This window comes from Bos grunniens, chromosome 12 (genome assembly GCF_055505025.1).
Source record: "Bos grunniens cultivar Pamir isolate PY7600 chromosome 12, Bosgru_T2T1.0, whole genome shotgun sequence".
In the NCBI taxonomy this organism is placed as follows: domain Eukaryota; kingdom Metazoa; phylum Chordata; class Mammalia; order Artiodactyla; family Bovidae; genus Bos; species Bos grunniens.
This window is the reverse complement of record NC_141176.1, coordinates 75,520,707-75,546,629: the sequence shown is the minus strand read 5'-3', so window position 1 is coordinate 75,546,629 and position 25,923 is coordinate 75,520,707. Positions and strand designations below refer to the sequence as shown.

General features: G+C 45.4%; 2 long non-coding RNA genes across 12 annotated transcripts in view; one reads left to right on the top strand and one right to left on the bottom strand.

Annotated features, from left to right (window-relative positions):
• The window catches only part of LOC147361919 (uncharacterized), a 41,599-nt gene extending 15,888 nt beyond the window's left edge, over positions 1-25,711 (bottom strand). For 4 of the 11 annotated variants that reach the window (XR_015138385.1, XR_015138391.1, XR_015138390.1 and 1 more), the window contains exon 1: positions 14,288-15,049. This is a non-coding gene — a long non-coding RNA (uncharacterized LOC147361919). Of the gene's footprint in view, positions 1-9,727; positions 9,930-11,592; positions 11,738-11,854; positions 13,304-14,287; positions 15,050-22,106 lie in introns of those variants that run through there. The other 7 variants (XR_015138382.1, XR_015138387.1, XR_015138381.1 and 4 more) reach the window with 6 other exon arrangements.
• Positions 14,394-23,081, top strand: LOC147361920 (uncharacterized). The gene is made up of 2 exons (XR_015138394.1): positions 14,394-14,641; positions 20,747-23,081. It is a non-coding gene; the product is annotated as an uncharacterized LOC147361920 (long non-coding RNA).
• Positions 25,712-25,923: the final 212 nt, after the last annotated feature.

The following is a 25,923-nucleotide window of genomic DNA, read 5'->3' as shown; positions in this document are numbered from 1 at the left end:
CAAGAATTCTGGAGTGGGTTTCCATTTCCTTCTCCAATGAATAAATGTTAACCTTAGAAAACTAAGGAGGAACCAGGATTCAAAGCTATTTAGTCATAGAGAAAAGTGTGCATGTGCAGGTGTGCACAGATTTTTAGGGAAAGACAAAACAACCAAAATGCCAGCAAGTGTGGATAATAGAAATAAATCCTTATTCCCTTCCTCTTCTTCTATAGTTTTAAATTTCTTACAGAAAGAGAAATATATATACTTTTCTAAAATTCATAGCAATTACCAGTAACCTTAATGTTCAACCTCTCTTAGACCCTAAGTCCATCCTGTACTGTGAAAATACTAAAACCCCAGCAAGGTCATTTGTATAAAAGTTGGTAAGCTTATTATAGGCATCATTTACAAGTTTAAAAACAGTAAGGAACCAAGCAAATACCCAATGAGAAGATGAAAACTCAGTTCTTTTCTACAAGGTGGGTCTTGTCTCTAGGTGGCACTTCCTGGCTGGACTCATTTCAGCTTTCATGGGGCAGCAAGTAGGGGACACAAGGAAATCACGAAGCTACCTCAGAATTTACATACAGGATGGCAATCGTGGTCAACAACTAACCCCTTTTTAAAAATTAGCACTAAAGTAGCAATGCCAATGGGAGGAGTGGCTTAAAGCAGAAGCCAGCCTCAATCTTCCATCAGAATCACCTGGAGCTTGTTTAACTCCATCCCCTCAGAGTTTCTAACTTTCCAGAATTGGTCTAGAAAGAGCGTGGGGGTTGGGGGGCGGGGGTTTGCATTTCTAACAAGTTCCCAGGTAATAAGGATGCTGCAGGTCTGAGAGCCAAACTCTGAGAACAGCCGCCCTAAAGCTTGATTATAGAATGTTTCATGTACATCATCTTCAACAGCAAGAATATTTTAAGAACTTCCCTTGAGAGACTCCTCCCAACAAGACCAAAGGTGTATCTGGAATTGCCTTCTCCTTGCATATAAGAACAAGTATCAGAAAGATCCTCTGGAGGAGGGCTTGGCAACACACTCCAGTATTCTTGCCTGGAGAATTCCATGGACAGAGGAGCCTGGTGGGCTACAGTCCAGAGGGTCCCAAAGAGTCAGACATAACTGAATCAACTTGGCATGCATGCATGCATCCCAATAGAAGCAGCTCAGTACTGCATACAGGACAACACAGGCTCAGGAGTCAGACTCCTAGTTTGGGATGACACTGTTTCACCACTAGCTGTATGGTGGTAGGCAACGTATTCAACCTGTTTCAGTGCCTTCCCATGTAAAATATGAGGTAATAGCTGCTTTAGCTCCAGCAGGAAAACTGGAAGTAGGTGTCCACCAAAATTAATGAGAAACCCTCCCCTTCCCATTTCCACGCACACACACATTTTGAAAATCCACAAACAGAAGGTGCTTGAAGAGTTCCTTGCCCTGCCTAAAGTTAAGGAGATATTTCAGGCTTCATTATTGTTTATAGTAACTACATTCATACTCCTTTTTTTAGGTCCCTCTTTCCTTAAGGACCACCAAAAGGCCAAGAGATGTTGCTACACACTGAATATACCACCATCAAGAAAAGCATAGGGGCTTCGCTGGTGGCTCAGTGGTAAAGAATCTACCTGCCAATGCAGGAGACAGAGGTTCCATCCCTGATCTAGGAAGATTCCACATGCTTCAGAGCAACTGAACCTGTGTGTCAGAACTATTGAGCGTGTGCTCTAGAGCCTGGTATCGCCCTAGAGCCTGGTATTGCCCTAGAGCCTGTGCTTGACAACAAGAGAAGCCACCACAGTGAGACTCCTGCACGCTACAACTAGAGAAAAGCCCACATGGCAATTAAGATCCAGCAGAACCAAAAATGAATAAATAAATAAAATCAAAAGACATGAGGCTTAGAAAAATAACAAAACCAGCATAGGAGCTTCCATTCCCTGGAAAACCCATAAGCCTTTCCATAAAAAAATTTTTTAAAAAAAAGGGAAATATCAGAATTTGTGGGAAAGATGAATGGGTTTGTGTTCAGAAATAAAAGATCTAATAATCACCCAAGTGTAATTAAAACCCAAAGATTTGGGCCCACCTAGTTAGTAGTCCCAGATATCAGGTAGAAAACTCTAGTTAAGAGCTTTACCTCTCTGAGCCATTTTTCATCTCCATTTCCTCCCAGCTCAGAGACCCATCAGTGGTTTCAGGACCAAAGGACTCCTAGGCAAGACCCCCTGCATCAAGACCATGCACTGCTTCTCTGAAGGCTAAAGATCCTCATAAGATTCCATAGGTTTTCAAAATTGAAAAAGACAAATGTACCCCCAATGTTCATTGTGGCACTACGTACAATAGCTAGAACATGGAAGAAACATAGATGTCCATTAGATGAATGGATAGAAAAGTTGTGATACATATACACAATGGAATATTACTCAGCCATAAAAAGGAACACATGTGAGTCACTTCTAATGAAGTGGATGAACCTAGAACCTGTTATACAGAGTGAAGTAAGTCAAAAAGAGAAAGATAAAGTTTGTATACTAAAGCATACATAAAGCACACAGGGGGGCCTAGAGGAGCTACTCCATGTTCAAGGTCAGGAGGGGTGGTAGTAAGGAGATACCCCTCATCCAAGGTAAGGAGCAGTGGCTGCGCTTTGCTGAAGCAGCCATGAAGAGATACCCCATGTCCAAGGTAAGAGAAACCCAATTAAGATGGTGGGTGTTGAAAGAGGGCATCAGAGGGCAGACACACTGAAACCATAATCACAGAAAACTAGTCAATCTGATCACATGGACCACAGCCTTGTCTAACTCAATGAAACTAAGCCATGCCCTGTGGGGCCACCCAAGATGGGTGGGCCATGGTGGAGAGGTCTGACAGAATGTGGTCCACTGGAGAAGGGAATGGCAAACCACTTCAGTATTCTTGCCTTGAGAACCCCATGAAGAGTATGAAAAGGCAGAATGATAGGATACTGAAAGAGGAACTCCCCAGGTCAGTAGGTGCCCAATATGCTACCGGAGATCAGTGGAGAACTCCAGAAAGAATGAAGGGATAGAGCCAAAACAAAAACAATACCCAATTGTGGATGTGACTGGTGATAGAAGCAAGGTCCGATGCTGTAAAGAGCAATATTGCATAGGAACCTGGAATTTTAGGTCCATAAATCAAGGCAAATTGGAAGTGGTCAAACAGGAGATGGCAAGAGTGAACGTCAACATTCTAGGAATCAGCAAACTAAAATGGACTGGAATGGGTGAATTTAACTCAGATGACCATTATATCTACTACTGCAGGCAGGATCCCTCAGAAGAAATGGAGTAGCCATCATAGTCAACAAAAGAGTCTGAAATGCAGTACTTGGATGCAATCTCAAAAACAACAGAATGATCTCTGTTCATTTCCAAGGCAAACCATTCAATATCACAGTAATCCAAGTCTATGCCCCAACCAGTAATGCTGAAGAAGCTGAAGTTGAACGGTTCTATGAAGACCTACAAGACCTTTTAGAACTAACACCCAAAAAAGATGTCCTTTTCATTATAGGGGACTGGAATGCAAAAGTAGGAAGTCAAGAAACACCTGGAGTAACAGGAAAATTTGGAATATGGAATGAAGCAGGGCAAAGGCTAATAGAGTTTTGCCAAGAGAATGCACAGGTCATAGCAAACACCCTCTTCCAACACCACAATAGAACTCTACACATGGATATCACCAGATGGTCAACACCAAAATCAGATTGATTATATTCTTTGCAGCCAAAGATGGAAAAGCTCTATAAAGTCAGCAAAACCAAGACCAGGAGCTGACTATAGCTAGGATCATGAGCTGCTTATTTCCAAATTCAGATTTAAATTGAAGAAAGTAGGGAAAAACACTAGACCATTCAGGTATGACCTATATCAAATCCCTTATGATTATACAGTGGAAATGAGAAATAGATTTAAGGGACTAAATCTGATAGAGTGCCTGATGAACTATGGACAGAGGTTCGTGACATTGTACAGGAGACAGGGATCAAGACCATCCCCATGGAAAAGAAATGCAAAAAAGCAAAATGGCTGTCTAGGGAGGCCTTACAAACAGCTGTGAAAAGAAGAAAAGTGAAAAGCAAAGGAGTAAAGGAAAGATATAAGCATCTGAATGCAGAGTTCCAAAGAATAGCAAGGAGAGATAAGAAAGCCTTCCTCAGTGATCAATGCAAAGAAATAGAGGAAAACAACAGAATGGGAAAGACTAGAGATCGCTTCAAGAAAATTAGAGATACCAAGGGAACATTTCATGCAAAGATGGGCTCGATAAAGGCCAGAAATGGTATGGACCGAACAGAAGCAGAAGATATTAAGAAGAGGTGGCAAGAATACACAGAAGAACTGTACAAAAAAGATCTTCATGATCAAGATAATCACGATGGTGTGATCACTCACCTAAAGCCAGACATCCTGGAATGTGAAGTCAAGTGGGCCTTAGAAAGCATCACTACGAAAAAAGCTAGTGGAGGTGATGGAATTCCAGTTGAGCTATTCCAAATCCTGAATGATGCTGTGAAAGTGCCACACTCAATATGCCAGCAAATTTCGAAAATTCAGCAGTGGCCACAGGACTGGAAAAGGTCAGTTTTCATTCCAATCCCAAAGAAAGGCAATGCCAAACAATGCTCAAACTATTGCACAATTGCACTCCTCTCACATGCTAGTAAAGTAATGCTCAAAATTCTCCAAGCCAGGCTTCAGCAATACGTGAATCGTGAACTACCTGATGTTCAAGCTGGTTTTAGAAAAGGCAGAGGAACCAGAGGTCAAATTGCCAGCATCCCCTGGATCACTGAAAAAGCAAGCGAATTTCAGAAAAACATCTATTTCTGCTTTATTGACTATGCCAAAGCCTTTGACTGTGTGGATCACAATCAACTATGGAAAATTCTGAAAGAAATGGGAATACCAGAACACCTGATCTGTCTCTTGAGAAAACTATATGCAGGTCAGGAAGGAACAGTTAGAACTGGACATGGAACAACAGACTGGTTCCAAATAGGAAAAGGAGTATGTCAAGGCTGAATATTGTCATCCTGCTTATTTAACTTATATGCAGAGTACATCATGAGAAATGCCGGGCTGGAAAAAGCACAAGCTGGAATCAAGATTGCCGGGAGAAATATCAATAACCTCAGATATGCAGATGACACCACCCTTATGGCAGAAAGTGAAGAGGAACTAAAAAGCCTCTTGGTGAAAGTGAAAGAGGAGAGTGAAAAAGTTGGCTTAAAGATCAACATTCAGAAAACAAAGATCATGACATCTGGTCCCATCACTTCATGGGAAAGAGATGGGGAAACAGTGTCAGACTTTATTTTTTTAGGCTCCAAAATCACTGCAGATGGTGACTGCAGCCATGAAATTAAAAGACGCTACTCCTTGGAAGGAAAGTTATGTCCAACCTAGATAGCATATTCAAAAGCAGAGACGTTACTTTGCTAACAAAGGTCCATCTAGTCAAGGCTATGTTTTTTCTAGTGGTCATGTATGGATATGAGAGTTGGACTGTGAAGAAATCTGAGCACCAAAGAATTGATGCTTTTGAACTGTGGTGTTGGAGAAGACTCTTGAGAGTCCCTTGGACTGCAAGGAGATCCAACCAGTCCATTCTAAAGGAGATCAGCCCTGGGATTTCTTTGGAGGGAATGATGCTAAAGCTGAAACTCCAGTACTTTGGCCACCTCATGCAAAGAGTTGACTCATTGGAAAAGACTCTGATGCTGGGATGGATTGGGGGCAGGAGGTGAAGGGGATGACAGAGGATGAGTAGCTGGATGGCATCACCGACTCGATGGACGTGAGTCTGAGTGAACTCCGGGAGTTGGTGATGGACAGGGAGGCCTGGTGTGCTGCGATTCATGGGATTGCAGAGGCGGACACGACTGAGCAACTGAACTGAACTGAAAGTTTACATATGGAATCTAGAAAGTTAGCACCAAAGAGTTTATTTTCAGGGCAGCAATGGAGAAACAGACATAGAGAACAAACTTACAGGCATGGAGAGAGGGGAGGAGAGGCTGAAATGTATCCAGAGAGTAACATGGAAACTTACATTACCATATGTAAAACAGATAGCCAATGGGAATTTGCTGTATGTCTCAGGGAACTCAAACATGAGCTTTGTATAAATTTAGAGGGGTGGGATTGGGAGGGAGGTTCAAGAGGGAGGGGATATATGTCTAACTATGGCTGATTCATGTTGAGGTTTGACAGAAAACAAAATTCTGTAATGCAATTATCCTTTAATTAAAAAATAAATAAAATTTTAAAAAAAGATTCCAGAGGTTTCAAGGACCCCATCCCCAAGGTGGTCCTCTAGAGTGGAAGCAGAATATTCACAATAAGAAAGTATTAATTGCTCAGTCATGTCTGACTCTTTGTGACCCCATGAACTATAGCCTGCCAGGCTCCTCTGTCCATGAATTTTCCAGGCAAGAATACTGAAGTGGGTTTCCATTTCCTTCTCTGGGTGATCTTCCTGACCCAGGGATCAAGCCCAGGTCTTCTACACTGCAAGAAGTTTCTTTACCGGCTGAGCCACCAGGAAAGGAAAGGGGCTTGTCAAATACACACTCTACTCCAGGCTGTGTGTCCAAGGCAGAAGCAAAACATGTTCAAGAATAGTGTCCTCATTCATTATATAAAAAATCATCCTTTTTATACACATGAAGTTTGTCACAACTGGGTATCAGGATATACAGTGAGAGAGTCACACAGAGAGTGGGAGGGAGACCTGGTCATAGACTCAGGTCAGAAGGAGCTCCATGCAGTTGCAACACAGCTGTCACTTAAGAATATGGGAAAAGGTGAGGATGTTACTGGAAGACTACAAAGGTGCAGGACACTAATTAGATAAAGGAAGCTGTTCATAAGCTGCTTGCTTAGGAAAAAAAGGAGGGGCACTTTAGTTCAGAACTGAGGAGTATAATTATTCAATAAACCCTGATGGGAAAGGGGGCAGTTTGGGGGAAAAAAATACCGAGCCTATACTGAATACTAAACGAAATTCTAGCTGCCTTTGTTGTTAGCAAAAGAAGGGTAAAAGAATTAAATAAAACACTTACAGAATTTTAGATGATGCTGGGATCTTAAAAATGATATTACAAAAGTAACAGGAGGAAAAGAGGCTCAATATAATTAATGATATATAATGTAAAACCTCAACTAAATTATAATACAAATGAAAATCTGGCAAAGTATTATAAACACTATTGCAAGTTATTTCAAAACTATAAATGCTTCATAGGAAAAATATCCATTAACAGACAATTCAAAAACAACAAATAGATGGTAAGTTCAGTTCAATTGCTCAGTCAGGTCTGACTCTTTGTGACCCCATGGACTGCAGCACACCAGGCCTCTGTGTCCATCACCAACTACTGGAGTAAACTCACTTATGTCCATTGAGTCGGTATTTCCATCCAACCCTCTTATCCTCAGTCTTCCTCTTTTCCTCCTGCCTTCAGTCTTTCCCAGCATCAGGGTCTTTTCCAATGAATCAGTTCTTGGCATCAGGTGACCAAAGTATTGAAGTTTCAAACTACCACACAATCGCACTCATTTCACATGCTAGTAAAGTAATGCTCAAAATTCTCCAAGCCAGGCTTCAGCAATATGTGAACCGTGAACTTCCTGATGTTCAAGCTGGTTTTAGAAAAGGCAGAGGAACCAGAAATCAAATTGCCAACATCTGCTGGATCAAGGAAAAAGCAAGAGAATTCCAGAAAAACATTTATTTCTGCTTTATTGACTATGCCAAAGCCTTTGACTGTGTGGATCACAATCAACTGTGGAAAATTCTGAACGAGATGGGAATACCAGACCACCTGACCTGCCTCTTGAGAAATCTGTATGCAGGTCAGGAAGCAACAGTTAGAACTGGACATGGAGAAACAGACTGGTTCCAAATAGGAAAAGGAGTACATCAAGGCTGTATATTGTCACCCTGCTTATTTAACTTATATGCAGAGTACATCATGAGAAATGCTGGACTGGAAGAAACACAAGCTGGAATCAAGACTGCCAGGAGAAATATCAATAACCTCAGATATGCAGATGACAGAAAGTGAAGAGGAACTAAAAAGCCTCTTGGTGAAAGTGAAAGAGGAGAGTGAAAAAGTTGGCTTAAAGGTCAACATTCAGAAAATGAAGATCATGGCATCCAGTCCCATCACTTCATGGGAAATAGATGGGGAAACAGTGGAAATAGTGTCAGACTTTATTTTTTGGGGCTCCAAAATCACTGCAGATGGTGACTGCAGCCATGAAATTAAAAGACACTTACTCCTTGGAAGGAAAGTTATGTCCAACCTAGATAGCATATTCAAAAGCAGAGACATCACTTTGCCAACAAAGGTCCATCTAGTCAAGGCTATGGTTTTTCCTGTGGTCATGTATGGATGTGAGAGTTGGACTGTGAAGAAGGCTGAGCACCGAAGATACAGAGTGAAGTAAACCAGAAAGAACACCAATTCAGTATACTAACGCATATATATGGAATTTAGAAAGATGGTAACAATAACCCTGTATACAAGATAGCAAAAGAGACACTGATGTATAGATCAGTCTTTTGGACTCTGGGGGAGAGGGAGTGTGTGGGATGATTTGGGAGAATGGCATTGAAACATGTATAATATCATATATGAAACGAGTCACCAGTCCAGGTTCGATGCACGATACTGGATGCTTGGGGCTGGTGCACTGGGATGACCCAGAGGGATGGTATGGGGAGGGAGGTGGAAGGAGGGTTCAGGATGGGGAACACATGTATACCTGTGGCGGATTCCTTTTGATATATGGCAAAACCAATACAATATTGTAAAGTTAAAAAATAAAATACAATTAAATTAAAAAAAATAAAATAAACTGTGGTGTTGATGAAGACTCTTGAGAGTCCCTTGGACTGCAAGGAGATCCAACCAGTCCATTCTGAAGGAGATCAGCCCTGGGATTTCTTTGGAAGGAACGATGCTAAAGCTGAAAATCCAGTACCTTGCCCACCTCATGCAAAGAGCTGACTCATTGGAAAAGACTCTGATGCTGGGAGGGATTGGGGGCAGGAGGAGAAGGGGACGACGGAGCATGAGATAGCTGGATGGCATCACTGATTCGATGGACATGAGTCTGAGTGAACTCTGGGAGTTGGTGATGGACAGGAAGGCCTGGCATGCTGCGATTCATGGAGTCACAAAGAGTCGGACATGACTGAGCGACTGAACTGAACTTCCAATGAATATTCAGGACTGATTTCCTTTAAGATAGACTGGTTGGATCTCCTTGCAGTCCAAGGGACTCTCGAGAGTCTTCAACACCACAGTTCAAAAGCATCATTTCTTCGGCACTCAGCTTTCTTTACAGTCCAATTCTCACATCCCTATATGACTACTGGAAAAACCATAGCTTTGACTAGATGGACCTTTGTTGAATGCAGAGTTCCCAAGAATATCAAGGAGAGACAAGAAAGCCTTCCTCAGCGATCAATGCAAAGAAAGAGAGGAAATTAATAGAATGGGAAAACTAGAGATCTCTTCAAGAAAATTAGAGATACCAAGGGAACATTTCATGCAAAGATGGGCTCAATAAAGGACAGAAATGGTATAGACCTAACAGAAGCAGAAGATATTAAGAAGAGGTGGCAAGGATACAAAGAAGAACTATACAAACAAGATCTTAACAATTGAGATAATCACGATGGTGTGATCACTCACCTAGAACCAGACATCCTTGAATGTGAAGTCAAATGGGCTTTAGGAAGCATCACTAAGAGCAAAACTAGTGGAGGTGATGGAATTCCACTTGAGCTCTTTCAAATCCTAAAAGATGATGCTGTGAAAGTGCTGCACTCAATATGCCAGCAAATTTGGAAAACTCAGCAGTGGCCACAGGACTGGAAAAGGTCAATTTTCATTCCTATCCCAAAGAAAGGCAATGCCAAAAATAGATGGTCAGTAGACACAAAAAGTTCCATCTCTCTACGTCAAATAAATTCAAACTGGTTGATATTATTTTTATCTTTAGACTGAGAAAAAAAATGTAATTCAGGAACTCAAAGTTGACAGTGAAATAAGCACACAAACAGTTATTAAGGGGGCAAATTCCAAACCCTATGGAAAACAATATGGCCTTTCACCAGTTATCCTAGTTCTGGGAATACAGATAAAGGAACAGTGAACCAGAAGCATGGCCATGGATACACATCACATCATAATTAGAATAAACTGTGTTAAACAAAAATGAAAGGGTGGACAAATTACAGTGCCATGTTTCAAAGACTATTTAATGCCCATAAATAAATGTAAACCACAGAAAATTAAAGATTCAGGATTCAAAACTGTCTGGTTTTATAGAAAAGAATGTGGTTGTGTGCAGGTGTGCATAAAGATTTCTAGGGGAAAGACTAAGAAACAACCAAATATTGGCAAGTATATTTGGCTAATAGAAATCCTTATTCCTTTCTTCTGCTGTAGTTTTAAATTTCTTACAGAAATAGAAAAATATTTATTCTTTTCTAAAATTTATAATCACCACTAGCCATAATGTATGATTCCTCTTAGACCTTAAGTCCAAACTGAACTGTGAAAATACTGAAACCCCAATGAGGTTGAAATGGAGTAGGACCCTATGTGCCTTCCCCCCAGGTCCTCCAATGGCCTTTTGTCTATAGGAAAACTTTAGCCAAAGGATAAGTTTAATCAGAGAAGTGAGAAAATGCAGAAGCAAAGGAAAACAGTCAATCAGGACAAAACAACAGTAGTTTAGTTGGTAAGCAAATTCAAGGACCCTTAGTTCCTCCTTCAGTTCCTCCTATTCGGAACCATATCCTGTGAGCTGTCTTATAGATACTGAAACCCCCACCAGGTGGAAGAAGTTAACTATACTATGACCAGACTATAGCTATGATATAAGTAAGTGAAGTCGCTCAGTCGTGTCCAACTCTTTGCGACCCCATGGACTGCAGCCTACCAGGCTCCTCCGTGCATGGGATTCTCCAGGCAAGAATACTGTACTGGGTTGCCATTTCCTTCTCCAGGGGATCTTCCTGACCCAGGGATTGAACCCAGGTCTCCCACATTGCAGACAGACGCTTTAACCTCTGAGCCACCAGGGAAGCTCTAGCTATAATATAAGCTGCCACAATTTTGAGAACTGCCTCAAGGAAATGGGAAGAAATCAGCCCTGGACCCAAAGATTAACTGTACCTAAAACAATCAAGATGATACTAGTCAGACTGCCAGTGACCAATTTCAAGATGACTATTAGAGCTGACTGTACTGTTTCTCCATGGGGCCCCTGCCATTGGTCTATAAAAGTTCTTGCCCACTGATTGTCGGGGGGCAGGGGTAGGGAGTGAGACTTTGGACTGGCATCTGCCCTCCCCCATACCCCTGTGACAGCATCCAAAATAAAGCAAACTTTCCTTTCCACAAACTTTGCTTCTTTATTGGGTTTTGAGAGGTGAGCAGCCAGACCCCACTTTCCATTTCAAGGTCATTTTTATAAAAGTCAGTAAGCTAGTTACTGGCATCATTTACAAGTTTCGAAAGCAGATGAAATTTGGGAAGAAAGCAAATACCCAAGTTCAGTTCAGTTGCTCAGTCGTGTCCGACTCTTTGCAACCCCATGAACTGCAGCATGCCAGGCCTCCCTGTCCATCACCAACTGTTTCACATGCATCATCTCCAACAGCAAGAACTTGAAGAACTTCCCTTGAAAGACTCCTGCCAACAACACCAAAGGTGTGTTTAGAATCGCCCTCTCCCTGCAAATACCCAAACAACAGGTGAAAAAACAGTTTTTTTCTGAGTCTCTGGGCAGCACTTCCTAGCTGGACTCACCTTCACTTTCCCGGCTCAGCAAGTGAGGTACACAAGGAAATCACTAAGCTACCTCAGACTTCACACACAGATGGCAATAACTAACTTCCTAAAGTCTGGATCCCTTTTGAAAGTTAACACTGAAGGAACAATGCCAATGAGAGGAGCAGCTTAAAGCAGAAGCCAGCCTCCACCTTCCATTAGCATCTCCTGGAGCTTGTTTAACCCCATCCCCAGAGTTTCTAACTTTACAGAACTGGTCTAGAAGGAGCACGGGGGGATCTGCATTTCTAACAAGCTCCCAGGTGATGAGGACGCTGCAGGTCTAAGAGCCAGACTCTGAGAACAACACACCCTAAAGCTTGATTACAGAGATGTTTCACGTGCATCATCTCCAACAGCAAGAACTTGAAGAACTTCCCTTGAGAGACTCCTGCCAACAAGACCAAAGGTGTGTTTAGAATCGCCTTCTCCCTGCACTTAAGAACAAGTGTCCCAGTAGAAGGAGCTCAGTATAACATTTCCATACAGGATAACACAGGCTGGGGAGACAGATGGCCTGGTTTGAGATCTAACTCCACCACTTACTAGCTATGTGATGTGGGCAATTTACTCAGCCTCTCTGCTTCAGTGCCTTCAGGTGTGAGATGAGAGGTACTAGCAGGCACCCTACTCCAGTACTCTTGCCTGGAAAATCCCATGGACGGAGAAGTGTGGTAGGCTGCAGTCCATGGGGTCGATAAGAGTCGGGCATGACTGAGTAACTTCACTTTCACTTTTCACTTTCATGCATTGGAGAAGGAAATGGCAACCCACTCCAGTGTTCTTGCCTGGAGAATCCCAGGGATGGGGGAGCCTGGTGGGCTGCCGTCTATGGGGTCACACAGAGTCCGACATGACTGAAGCAACTTAGTAGTAGTAGTAGTAGTAGCAGCAGCAGCAGCTCCTTCCCCTCCAGCAGGAAAACTGGAAATGAGTGTCTACCAAAATCAATGAGAAATCCTCTCCTTCCCATTTGTATACACATGCATTATTGAAAATCCACAAATAAAACAGAAATGAGTTCCTTGCTCTGCCTTAAGGAGATATCTGGCTACTTTGTTATTATTTACATTAATCTCACCCATATTCCTTCTTGCCTCTTTTTCCTTAAGGGCCAACAAATATAACTATACACACTGGAATCACCATGATCAAAAAAGCAAAGGAGAGATCCCTGGGAGATCCTGCAAGCTATCTTGTGATAAAAGGAAATAGAATTTTGGAAAGATGAATGGGTTAGGGTCCAGTAACAAAAGATCTAATAATCACCCAAGTGTGATTAAAGTCCACCTAGTTAGTAGTTCCAGCTACTGGATGGATGACTTTAGTTAAAAGTTTCACCTTTCCAAGCCATTTTCCACCTGTAAGCTTCTTCCCAGCTTAGGGACCTGTCAGTTTCAGGACCAGAGGACTCCTGGGCAGGACCACCTGCATTAAGAGAGTGTGTGTGTGAAGTCATTTCAATCGTGTCTGACCCTTTGCAACCCCATGGACTGTAGCCTGCCAGGCTCCTCTGTCCATGGGATATTCCAGCCAGGAATACTGGAGTGGGTTGCCATGCCCTACTCTAGGGGATCTTCCTGATTCAGGGATCAAACCCACGTCTCCTGCATTGGCAGGAGGGTTCTTTGCTACTAGTACCACCGGGGAAGCCCCACCTGTATCAAGACCATGCACCACTTCTGTAAAGTCTGGGAATACAGAGAAGACCCCACCGGCTTCAGGGACCCCATTCCCTGAAGATGGAAGTGAAATATTCACAACAGAGAAAGGGGCTGGTCAAATATTAATACAATACAGGACTGTTAAAAGTTAACACTGAAATAGCAATGCCAGTGGAAGGAGTTGCTTAAAGCAGAAGTCAGCCTCAACCTTCCACCAGAATCACCTGGACACAGTCCTGGCTGTGTGTCCCAGGCAAAAGCAAAACATGTTCAACAACAGTGTTATCCATTAAATACAAAATTGTGTGTGTGTGTGTGATCACTGAAATTTGCCCTAACTAGGTTCCAGGACATACAGTGAGAGCCACAAAGGGAGGGCGGGAGACATGGTCATAGACATGGACAAGGACAAGAGGACGTGGTAGAGTTGGACCCCAGCTGTCACCTAAGGAATTTGGGATAAGGTGGGGACATTATTGAAAGATGGCAATGGCGCAGCGCACTAACTGGATCCAGGAAGCTGTCACAAGCTGCTTGTTTAGGGGAGAAAAAAGGTGCAGCTTTAGTTGAGAACTGAGAATTCCTGACCGATTTGGGGAAAGCCGACTAAGGGTGGGTTGGGGACGGGGTCTAGGCCATTAGAGACGCCACAGACCTCAAGAAGCCGATCTCACCCCGACATCTGTCCCACCAAAGGCGCCGGCGGCAGGGTGTCACAGCCCGGGCGGGGGCGGGGGGGGACGCTCACCAGACAAACGCGCGCGAGCAGAGGTTCGCGTCCTGCAGCGGGTTGGGCTTTTCCTCCGGGGACACCGGCTGCCTCTTGCCAGCCGGGGCTGGCGCGGAACCGGGACACGCTGCTCCTGGAGACCCGGCCACCTCACCGGTCCGCTCGGCGAGAGCTCGAGAACCGCCTGCTTCCTGGAGAGGAGCGCCGGCTGCCCGCCAGGTGGTCAGCTAAACCGCCTCTCGGGCGTCGTCTCTGGGCAACGGCTAAACGCCAGCGCTGCCACGGCTGCTGGAAGAAGGGAAGGCCGGGCGGAATCTGCGGGGAACCACAGGGAGATGCGAGACCAGGAGCCAAAGCAGTTTATGGAGGCGGGTAAGCGAAATGCAAGCGGGGCCGGCCCCTAGCTGCAAACTCTACGGAAGAGCTCGCTCTGAGCCCAGGCACCCACCCAGATGCAGAGAGGGAGCCGCAGAGTCTGTCTACCTCTGCTGCTCTGAACCGCCCCCTGGCTTCTGGTAAGACCCAGAGAAAGCTGGCCAAAGGCATTAACAGTCCGCCCTCTGGGCACTGTGTCCTCATCAGGACCAAACAAGGGGGCGAAGAAGGTCCCCAACTGTAACCAAGCAGGACACTGTGGGACTTTCCTGGAATGGACCCCCCCCCCTCCCCACCCCCCCACTCCCACCCCCGCACTTCCACTGCCATAGGTACGGCTTCAGCCCCTGGGTGGGAACTAAGATCCCACAAGACTTTCAGTATGGTCCAAAAAAAAAAAAAAAAAAAAAATTCATTAACTTGAGATGGCCATGTATGCGTACTAAGTCGCTTTAGCTCTGTCTGACTCTTTTCAACCCCATGGACTGTAGCCCACCAGGCGACTCTATCCATGGGATTCTCCAGGCAAGTATACTGGAGTGGGTTGCCGTGCCCTCTTCCAGGCAGGATCCCAACCCAGGGATCGAACCCGAGTCTTATATATATCCCGCACTGGCAAGCATGTTCTTTACTACTAGCACCAAATATCTGGTTTTCCTTAACTAACAGGGCTTCCCTGATAGCTCATCTGGTAAAGAATCTGCCTGCAATGCAGGAGACCCCGGTTCAATTCCTGGGTCAGGAAGTTCCCCTGGAAAGGGAGAAGTTACCCACCCCTGTATTCTTGGGCTTACCCTGATGGCTCAGACGGTAAGAAACTGCCTGCAGTGTGGGAGACCTGGGTTCGATCTCTGGGTTGGGAAGACCCCTTGGAGGAAGGCATGGCAACCCACGCCAGTATTTTTGTCTGGAGAATCCCATGCACAGAGGAGCCTGGTGGGCTACAGTCCATGGGGTCACAAAGAGTCAGACATGACTGAGAGACTAAGCACCATTTTTTGATGCTCTGACTACCTGGTTTTTATTGCAAAATCCCCTATATATCCTGGTTCCTCCCTTATCTCTTGGGAGCAGTCCCTTAGAGCTATCTCTAAACTATGAGGTTTAAGTCCTCAGCAAGTTGGCTGAATAAAATATAATTCTCAGTTAGGATCCTGGACTCTCTTCCTTATTTTGCCTTTAAAAATTTTTCCCTGAAATCCATCTGGGAATTCAGGTCTTTTAAGCATAGGGCCCCTGTACTCCCTGCTTGACCCTCACAATAAAGCTTTCTCTGCTCAGAACTTGAACATTTTGGTTTATACAGCATCGCTGTGCCTTGGGTACAGGAACTTGGGTTTGGCGACACAACCTGTGGCCAGAGCTCAGCTTCTGGAAAAAGTGGAAGTGATTCAATGTAGGGGTCATCAAAGAGTACAGAGATAATAAAGCGAAACAACAAAGTGGAAACAGTTGCCAAAAGAGTGGCCCTAGAACCAGTAACTTGGCAATTACCCCTCATAACGAGGCTGCTGCTGCTAAGTCACTTCAGTCATGCCCAACTCTGTGTAACCCCATAGACAGCAGCCCACCAGGCTCCCCCGTCCCTGGGATTCTCCAGGCAAGAACACTGGAGTGGGTTGCCATTTCCTTTTCCAGTGCATGAGAGTGAAAAGTGAAAGTGAAGTCACTCAGTCATCTCTGACTCCTAGCGACCCCATGGACTGCAGCCTACCAGGCTCCTCCGTCCATGGGATTTTTCAGACAAGAGTACTGAAGTGGGGTGCCATCACCTTCTCTGCATAACGAGGCTAGATCCATCCAATTATTCCCCAGGATTTATGAGCAAAGAATCAGACAAAGCCAAGAATTGGGGCTTCAGTATATAACTGAGCAGGACCCTTCTGGGATAGACCTCCCTACTCCCCAGTCCATGTCCTCTGTGTGCTTCTTATTTGTAGGAAAACTTCAGTCTCCCAGGCCTCCCCTGAGTCATCAAAAGCTGACTTAAAAATTAATTGAAAGATCAACATGTAGCAACAGCCCAGATTATAAAGACCTACAAAGAGCTACAAAGACCTAAAGAAAGGCAACAGAAGTTTATAGGAGCTCAGATGCCTTTGAAGGATAAATGAATGCTATCCATGGGGACAGGCTTTGGCATGTTGCACTGTGTAGGGAACTGTGCCTGTTAGCTGTTTGCTGCCTTCTTAGATTGGGAAAGGGGAACATGGGGAGAGAGAGAGAGACTGCCTTATGATTTCCTTCATCATGTGCTCAGAGCCCAGACAAATAACAATGGCATGTTACAGATCGACAGCCTACATAACTAGTCCTCACCTGATCTACAGTTCTCTTTGACTTTCCCTATACTTTCCAGCCCTGAAAATGCTCACCTATTAGTTCTGACTTCAAAGATGAAGAAACTGCTTGATGAAGCTGGAAGTCTAGTGACTTCATTTGTCAGACCCCAGACTGTTCTCTCCAGTCCCCACAACTATCTCACGACCATAATTGTTGTTTAGTTTTTAAGTCATGTCCAACTCTTTTTCGACCCCCATGTAGTCCACCAGGCTCCCCTGTCCATAGGATTTCCCAGGCAAGAATACTGGAGTGGGTCACCATTTCCTTCTCTAGGGGATCTTCCCAACCCAGGGGTCAAACCTACATCTCTTGCTTTCACAGGCAGATTCTTTACCACTGAGCCACCAGGGAAGCCCAGGACTGTAATCAGCTGTCTCCAAACTGCCAATACACTCAGTCCCTTGAGGTTCTGCTGTATTTTTCTTTAAAACTAAGATTTTTTGAAACTTCTTGGTATTCTTTTCTGAACATTAATAAAGTATTTAAAAAACATATTGAAAAATCAGTGTTAAATAGTACAGAGAAGACTGGATATGAAGCCAATCTAAACGCTTCAATTATTACCCAAGTTTCCCAGGTCTAGAACAGGAAATACCCACTGTTCTTAATATCCTACAGTGTTATGTTGAGCCTTTGAATTTGTGAATGCACTTTGTAAAAAGCCTAAAACCTAAGGCAACATACAAATAAAAGGTTTGGATTGTTTTCAATTCATTGAATAGATATTTAGTGAATGCTGTCTAGGTGCATGGCTGATAACCAGGGTACAGAGCTTACAAACTTGTAGGAGATGTCCTAAGACCATTATCTGCACTTATTTACCGATCTTAAAGGAGTCAACACTGTAACTGAAAAGACATAACAGAGTTGAGGATGTGGAGAAACTGGAACCCTCATACATTACTTCAGGTCCCTGCCCTGGCCCTTGCAGATTCAGCTAAACCCTTTGACCTTTACGTTCAAGAGAGAAGGGGAATCGCCTTGGGAAATTAGGTCAGACTGGGGCTCCTTACTCCAGTGGTTGCTGATTTCTCTAAACAGATCAAATTGCTAAAGAATGGCCTCCAGGCCCGCGGGCAACAGCAGCTACTACAGTCCTGCTAAAGGAGACTGAAAAAGCTACTGTTTGGTCAGACAATCTCTATGTGGTCCTCACACCAGGTTCAGTTTTAGTAACTTCTAAGGGAATAGAATGGCTATCCCCCAAAGATCAATTCAAGTTCAGGTTATGCATTTAGATAGACTTAGTGGTCACCATAAAAACCTGTCATGCACTAAATCCTGCTACCCACAGAAACAGAGTCCTTGGAGTCTGACTGTATAGAAACCAGACATGATCTATTCCAGTCGCCCGACCTAGGAGTGAGTCTCTCCCAAATGCAGAAGAGGAATGGCTCACAGTTTTATGAGAGAGGAAAAAGGCTGGTGGGATGCATAGTGACCTCCTAGACCCAGACATACACACGCGAAGCTTACCCCCCAGGGACTTCAGCTCAAAAGGCTGAGCTGACAGCCCTCACCTGAGAATTAGAACTCGGTCCAGGGAAGATCTTAAATGTTAACACAGATTCCAGGTGTGCATATGAATCCCACACACACACAGAGCTATTTAGAAAGAAAAGGGAATGTTTAATGTAGAGAAGAATCAGGTAAAATATGGATTAAACATATTAGGACTCTTAGAAGTGGCAGTGATTCAATGTAGGGGTCATCAAAGAGTACAGAGATAATAAAGGGAAACAACAAAGTGGAAACACTTGCCAAAAGAATGGCCCTAGAACCAGTAACTTGGCAATTACCCCTCATAACGAGGCTGCTGCTGCTGCTGCTGCTGCTGCTGCTGCTGCTGCATCGCTTCAGTCGTGTCCGACTCTGTGCGACCCCATAGATGGCAGCCCACCAGGCTCCCCCGTCCCTGGGATTCTCCAGGCAAGAACACTGGAGTGGGTTGCCATTTCCTTCTCCAATGCATGAGAGTGAAAAGTGAAAGTGAAGTCGCTCAGTCGTGATCAACTCCTAGCGACCCCATGGACTGCAGCCTACCAGGCTCCTCCATTCATGGGATTTTCCAGGCAAGAGTGCTGGAGTGGGGTGCCATTGCCTTCTCCGCATAACAAGGCTAGATCCATCCAGTTATTCCCCAGGATATATGAGCAAAGAATCAGACAAAGCTGAGAATTGGGGCTTCAGTATATAACTGATCAGGACCCTTCTGGAATAGACCTCCCTACTCCCCAGTCCATGTCCTCTGTGTGCTTCTTATTTGTAGGAAAACTTTAGTCTTCCAGGTCTCCCCTGAGTCATCAAAAGATGACTTAAAATTAATAATTGAAAGATCAACATGTAGCAACAACAACAACAAAATTAAACAGTAGATGAGTCACACAACAGTCACAGACTCTTCAGTTCCTCCCTGAAGGACATAAAGAAAAGTGTCTGATACACATCCCTGAGTTGTTTTGCAGATATTAAAGCCCCATCAGATGGAAGAAATTAAGTGCATGATGACCATGAGCAAGTGGTTTCCAGACCAGCTGGGATCTGAGAATTGATGTTAGCCCCTGCGACACCCCCTGTTACTTCAGAGAATTGTGCATGAGCTAATCACATATCCCGCAACTCCCTCACCATGCCTTTAAAAACCCTTTCCTAAAATCCATTTGTGTTTCCCAGGTTTTTAAGCATTACTCCTTATTTGGCACCTGCAATAAAGGCTGCACTTTTCTTCACCACAACCTGATGTCAGTAGATTGGCTTTACCGTGAGAGGGAAAGCTGAACCAAGTTTGGTTCAGTAACAGATGGAGATCTAGAAGGCCATGTGGGGCTAATTACTGAACATGAGCAATAGTTCTTTCCCCAAACTTTAGCTTCTCAAACCATCAGGGGAGACTCATAGGAACTCATTACAGGAAGGAAGCTCTATATAATCAGTTAGGTGAGTTCATGGTGACTCCAGGCATGAAAAGTATAGCTAGTTTGATAGTTGAGACATGCCCCATGCTGCATAGTGAATACCCAGACCCCAGATAAAGCCCATTCAGACCAGAGGGACATGTCCTGGAGAAGACTGACAGACTGACCTCACTGTCATGCTAACAGCACAGGGCAATTTCAGGTGTCTCTAGGCACTTCTGCCCAGTCTGACATTGTTCAGCCTGGGCAGAAGGGCTCCCCACTAGAACTGAAATGGCAACAGTGGCTTAAGTAAGAGAGAAAATTCCCAGGTTTGGGTTCCCAGGATCCTTATGATGAGGAAAATCATAAATAACAGAAAGAAAAAAAAATGACAACTGACATGCCCCATTTATGGCAGGCCTTTCCCAAAGTGCAACGTGCACCTACATTACACATTAACCAGACCTCCTCAAAGCAGGAGGATGAAATCAATATGTGAGAAAAAACTGGCCCCTTTCTTCAGAAGCCAGCACTGTAATAATTCTATAATTAATGCTTCTTTTTCATCTCATAGAAGGGTACAAGGGGTCTCATGGACCAAAGGCTTGTCTGTACATGAGTAATTTTTAAAAAAGACAAAAAACCCACAACACTTTGTTGGTTGAACTATGGATATGATGCTAACCTGTCAACTTGGTACATAATTTGTCTCAAAAATGTATGAAAATGCATCTTTAATTCCTGATCAATGAAGACATTTTCCCAGCTTTTGAGAACCTGTTTCCTGGGTTAGCACCTTCATTTGGCTTGAATAAAATTCTCTATTCTTTCTTAGTTTGATTACTATTTGCTTTTTTGTCAGCACAAAGTGATAACGGCCCAGCATTCCTGCCTCAAGTGACAAAAGGGATGACGAGTGCCTTGGACATAAAATGGACCTCACACTCATCCTGGAGACCTTGTTATCCAGGAAAGTAGAGAGATCCAACCAGACCTTAAAAGGAACTTAGTCAAGCTATGTCAGAAGACTCAAAAAAATTGATTAACTTATACCCAATTGCCTTGCTCTGCATGTAATTAGCTCCCAGGGATAAAGTCAAGTGTGTTTGAACTCATGTGTGGTAGACCCACTCCCCAAGCCCAGAAGAGGAGACATTTTAGACCCTTTGAAATGAAACAACTTAAGTGTGCCCTCCAGGTAGGAGAAACTATGGTAGTAACCAGGTGAGGTTGCACCTGCTCACCTGCCCTCCAGTCGTTCCAGCCAGAGGATCAGGTGGATCTAAAAACCCGAAAACCAGCAGCCTGCAATACCAATCACTCCTGAGAGAAGCAGACCCTACCTGGTGATGCCGACTACCATCAACCAGAAGCTGTAGAAGGTCACTCCATGGGGACATCACACTTGAGAGAAGGGGCCCTGAGCACCCACCTATGAGGAGACAACCTCGAGCAAGTGGACCCCCTTGACTACTTGTGTGAAGATCTCTCTGACCTGAAGCTTTCTTCCAGACAACAATAAAAGTGTGTCCCCAAAGAGCAAATGACTAATTGCAGGAGTTGTTGCACTCAGGGCAGTTAGAGATCTTGGCCAAAGGAACCACATACAACACTCACCATGAAAAAAGTAACAGCCACCGTTGTGACGGTCTGACGAGACCCGCCTGGACTTCTAGTGTGACATAAGCCCACTACCTCCCTGGCTGGGGGTGGTCCTGGGGACTGAGTTGGCTCTGATCTCCCATTCGCTGCCTGGGGAGGGGTCTGCACACCGGGCAGCATGTGGAGCTATTTTCATGAGGATGCACGTAGCCTCACTGAAGGAGGTGTAGATGGACACTGGGTGGCAGACACCAGGCTGCCTGATCTGGGGAACAATCCGGGGCCAGGGTGATGGGGCCACATGAGCCCCACTGGGTTTGTCCTTTCCTGCGCCCCTCCATGATCCTCAGAATCTAGAAAACTCCAGATGGCTGTCTCTCAGGGACAGAACAGTTAGGGCTGAGGCCCAGGGGCACCAGACGCGTCCAGAGGAGGTGAGAGAGGTCTCGTTCCTCTCCAGGTCCTGACGACCCCACACTCAACAGGAAGCAGCTGCAGGAGCTGGACCTGCACCTTCAGGACGAGGAGAAGGACAGGCACAGAGGAGGGTCATGTCACCACAAAGCCCATCAACAGTTCCTGGGTAGAAAGCACAGAATCTGCTCATCAAGTAGTCTAACCTTTTTTCTTTTTCGTTGTGCTGAGCTGAGCCTCACTTGTTCGCAGAGGCCTTGCACCCAGCCTTTCATACCAGATGCCCTGATGCGAAATGGCCACACCTTAGCTCTGAGGGCCATGCGCAGAGATATCGCACCCGGCACTGTGATCTGGAGCCTCAAGCAGCACAGCTGAGCCCTCCTGGGAGACCCTCGCCCCCTCCCAGCTGACAGGAATCATATAAAACAGCCCTGCTGGTTTGGGGGAGAGCATGTGCTCTAGACCAAACTCCTACCTCTCACGCTTTATTGGGAATAAAGCTCTCCTCTCATTCTGAATCAAACTTCTCATTCTATGGGTGCAAGTGACTCCTGGCAGAAGGACCATTTTTGAGGTATGACTCAGAAGTGTAGGTGACAAAACAGGAAGAAATAAAATCCTCTTATGCCCAATAACAGTAGGATTCTCCTAGAGACTTAGATAAGGGAGAAGCACTAGACTAGCCAAGAAAATTGTTTGATTCTTAAATTCAAGTGTGGTCTGCATTGTTCCCTTGAAACGTGATGCTTACTCTTGGAAACTCGTTGCTCCCTCCCTTATAGAAGCCAGGTGTGCGGGGAGCTGCCCGTGAGAACGGGGTCCTTTGTCCGAAGGACACAGCTCTGGGAGCTGCCTCAGTCCTTGAGGGTTTGCTTGCAAACATAGCTCTCTGTCCCGCCACCCCAGAGATTAGGCGCTTATTTACTGCAGGCACCTGGAGTTCTGTGCAAACTTCTCACGCACAGAGAAATGTTATCTGGTGTAAGAAATAATAACAGGGAGCCATTCCCATGCTCTCAAGATTTCTTGTGACTGTTTGTAAGATGTATAGGCCAACCAAGAAAAAATGTCAACTGTCTTGTCTTTCTCATGCTTTTCTGTATAAATATGAGATGTTGAATAAAGTTGGTGTCAGACTGCGTCCCTTCGTGGTGACGTGTCTGAACCTCTCGACCCCATTTTGTAGTCTCTTGCTTTGGTTTCTTTCTTAGCCCCGCCGTGCACGTTCTCGGGACCTGATCGACTTTGCCGGCTGGCTCCGGCACAGGTGAGGTGTGTAGACCTTCTGTTCTATCAAGAACCAGACAGCCAGGAACCTCTCAGAGGTGGGATTCTTGAGGGAAATCCATTGTCCTGGAGACCCAGGCTCACACTCGACCCAGGAACCAACAGCATCGGAGCGTTTTCTCCTTCAGATGCCCCCACTCTATTTGCTATGAAGTAATGGGACTGGATGCCATGATCTTAGTTTTTTGAATGTTGAGTTTTAACACAGCTTTTTAACTCTTCTCTTCCATGATTCTTAGGCAGGGTGGCCACCTTTCTGGTTACTCTGATGGTAAAGAATCTGCCTGCAACACTGGAGACCCAGGTTTGATCTCTGGGCTGGGAAGATAGAATTCTGGAAAGACCTAAATGGATATGAGGGGAAGTCCAAGGGCAGAGGGAACAGAAGGGTGGAGGTGCTGGGGGCTGGGCAGGGAGAGGACCAGCAGGGTCTAGAGGGTGCTCATTCATCTCAGCCTCCTCCCCACCTCTTAGTCATGGGCTCACTCACACAGTCAGGGGGCTGGTGATGGTGGTCTTCTCTTAGCCTCAGCCCTGCTCTTCTGGGGAAGATGAGGGAAGAATTTGCAGAGGCTGAAAGACAGGACTAAGTGATATCCATGTCCTTCATACCCTGGGAGCGGATGAGAGATCTGAACACTATAAAATGTGTGATGTCCCTACTTTGGGAGTGGAGAAGTAGCAACTACTTATACAAGGAGACACAGCACATGTTTCCCTCAAATTCAGTTTCCATTCACAGCCTTGACCTCAGAGCCTCAACATATCAGAGAACCAGCCAGAGTGAGCCCTCAGGGAGCGTCTCCATGGTACATTCATCCTTGGAGCCCCCTTCACACACAGGACAAGCTTGGTGCAAATCACAGCAACTGGCTGTTGGCCATGCTGTTCCTGAACTAGAAAGTTCTTTTCTCCCTTCTCTCTCCAACTGTCTTCTATTTAAATCATACGTGTCCTTACTCTGATGCCCTCCCCCCACCACACCTGAAATTTATTAGCCACTAAGTCCCTAGTTCAAGAGGAAAAGAGAAGCATTTGGGAATGGAAAGTTGTTCACCTACAACCTGGGTGCTTTCAAAGTCTAGCTGAAATAGCTAAGCTGTCCTGTGCCCAGGCTCCCAGACAGGTGCTGGGGTCCCTGGAGGAGACACAGCTGCTGCCCTTCCAGGCTAAAGGAGGAAGGAGATGAGAAAGGAGCCAACACAGGAGAGTCAGGAAAGGGGACAGGGAAGTGGGGGTCTCATCTCACGGAGGAGGAGTCCTGCTTGGCAGACTCATGTTTCACGTGTGACCTAAGAGTAAGGGTCAGTCAATAAAAGACAGAGGGGAGGTTCCAGGCAGTGGAAAGATGGGCCAAAGGTCCAGAAGAAAGGAGAGCTTGGTAGATTCAAGAAACTGAAAGGGATTAAGACACATTGGAGCTCAGGCTGGAGAGAGAGTGAAAGTCTGAAAATGCTGACCTAGGGATCAGCAACCCAGGTCTCCTGCATTGCAGGCAGATTCTTTACTGTCTGAGCCACCAAGGGAAGCACTAAAGAACTGTACCTGGACAATGAAACAGTAAACGTGATCAGGTGATCCTGCAGGAGCAGCAGTGTGTGTTTTCTGTGTGTGGAGGGTTGGGTAGATGGGGAGGATGAAGCTCGGGCCCCCCACCCTTCTAGTTGCCTGTGTGGCCTACAGGCCCACATTCCATGGCCTTTCGAAACCCTTTGCTCACCTGGATGCCTGGATTCTGCTTCCCCCTGGTGGTAGTTTTCAGTATGGCATAGTTGTCCCTGGAGGTTTCCTGAAAGCCCAGCTGTAGTTCAGCAAAACCCTAAGAGCAGGATTCCCTAGGTGTAGCTTGCTGGGACGGAAATCCTGGGAACTGTACGTGATGAGCAGCTTTGCAGTAACCTCAGGAGTTGATCCTGCACAGGGAAGCTCAGGGAGCTCTAAGTCACTGGCCAAGCGCAGGTCTGGCACATGTCTGTGACTGGAGACTTCTTGTGCCTGGGGTTTGAGGAAATTGGTCTTATCAGCCAGTGACAAGTGCTTATGATACCAAGCATCAGGAAGTGCTGACTTGTAAGGTGACAACTTTCCTAATAAGCAGCAACCGCCTCTTATCCTTCTCTGTGTGGCAGGATGTGTTTTTTATTTAACTATCACGTTTTATTTTAACACAAGCTCAGAGGGTATTAGGATCCCCATCTCAGAGACAAAAATACAAGCCTACAGAGCTTAAGGACCTTGATCAAGGTCATTTGACCCCTAACTGACTGATGCAGCCTCTGAGCCCTGGTGGGACTGCACAATCTGTCCCCGTTCCTCCCATGTCCCGGCAAGACCAGGAGGTCTCCCTGCTTAAAGACCTGCTCAGCGGCTTCAGCCTGACCCTTCAGGTGGGTCCCTGTGGTCCCTCCAGGTGCTCGCAGCCCTTTTGCTCCTATTGCCCCTGACTCAGGTCCTTCCTTCTGCAGGGCAGCCCCAGAGAGCCCCAAGGTCTGCAGGAGGACACCTTTGCCCCATTCTGATAGCTTCTCCCAGCAGACAACTTCTGGGGGTGGGATCAGGCCAGGTTGTGAGGAGAATCATGAAAGAAGCAGGAAGGTGTGAGCTCGTGGTCAGCACCTTCCTCTGACCTGGGACCTTCTTCTCTTCTCCCTGCACTTCCTGCCCCTCGGGGCAGCTCCTCTCCACACCCTACCCCCGACCCCCCCCCCCCCCATTATAAGTACTCCTGTAGTT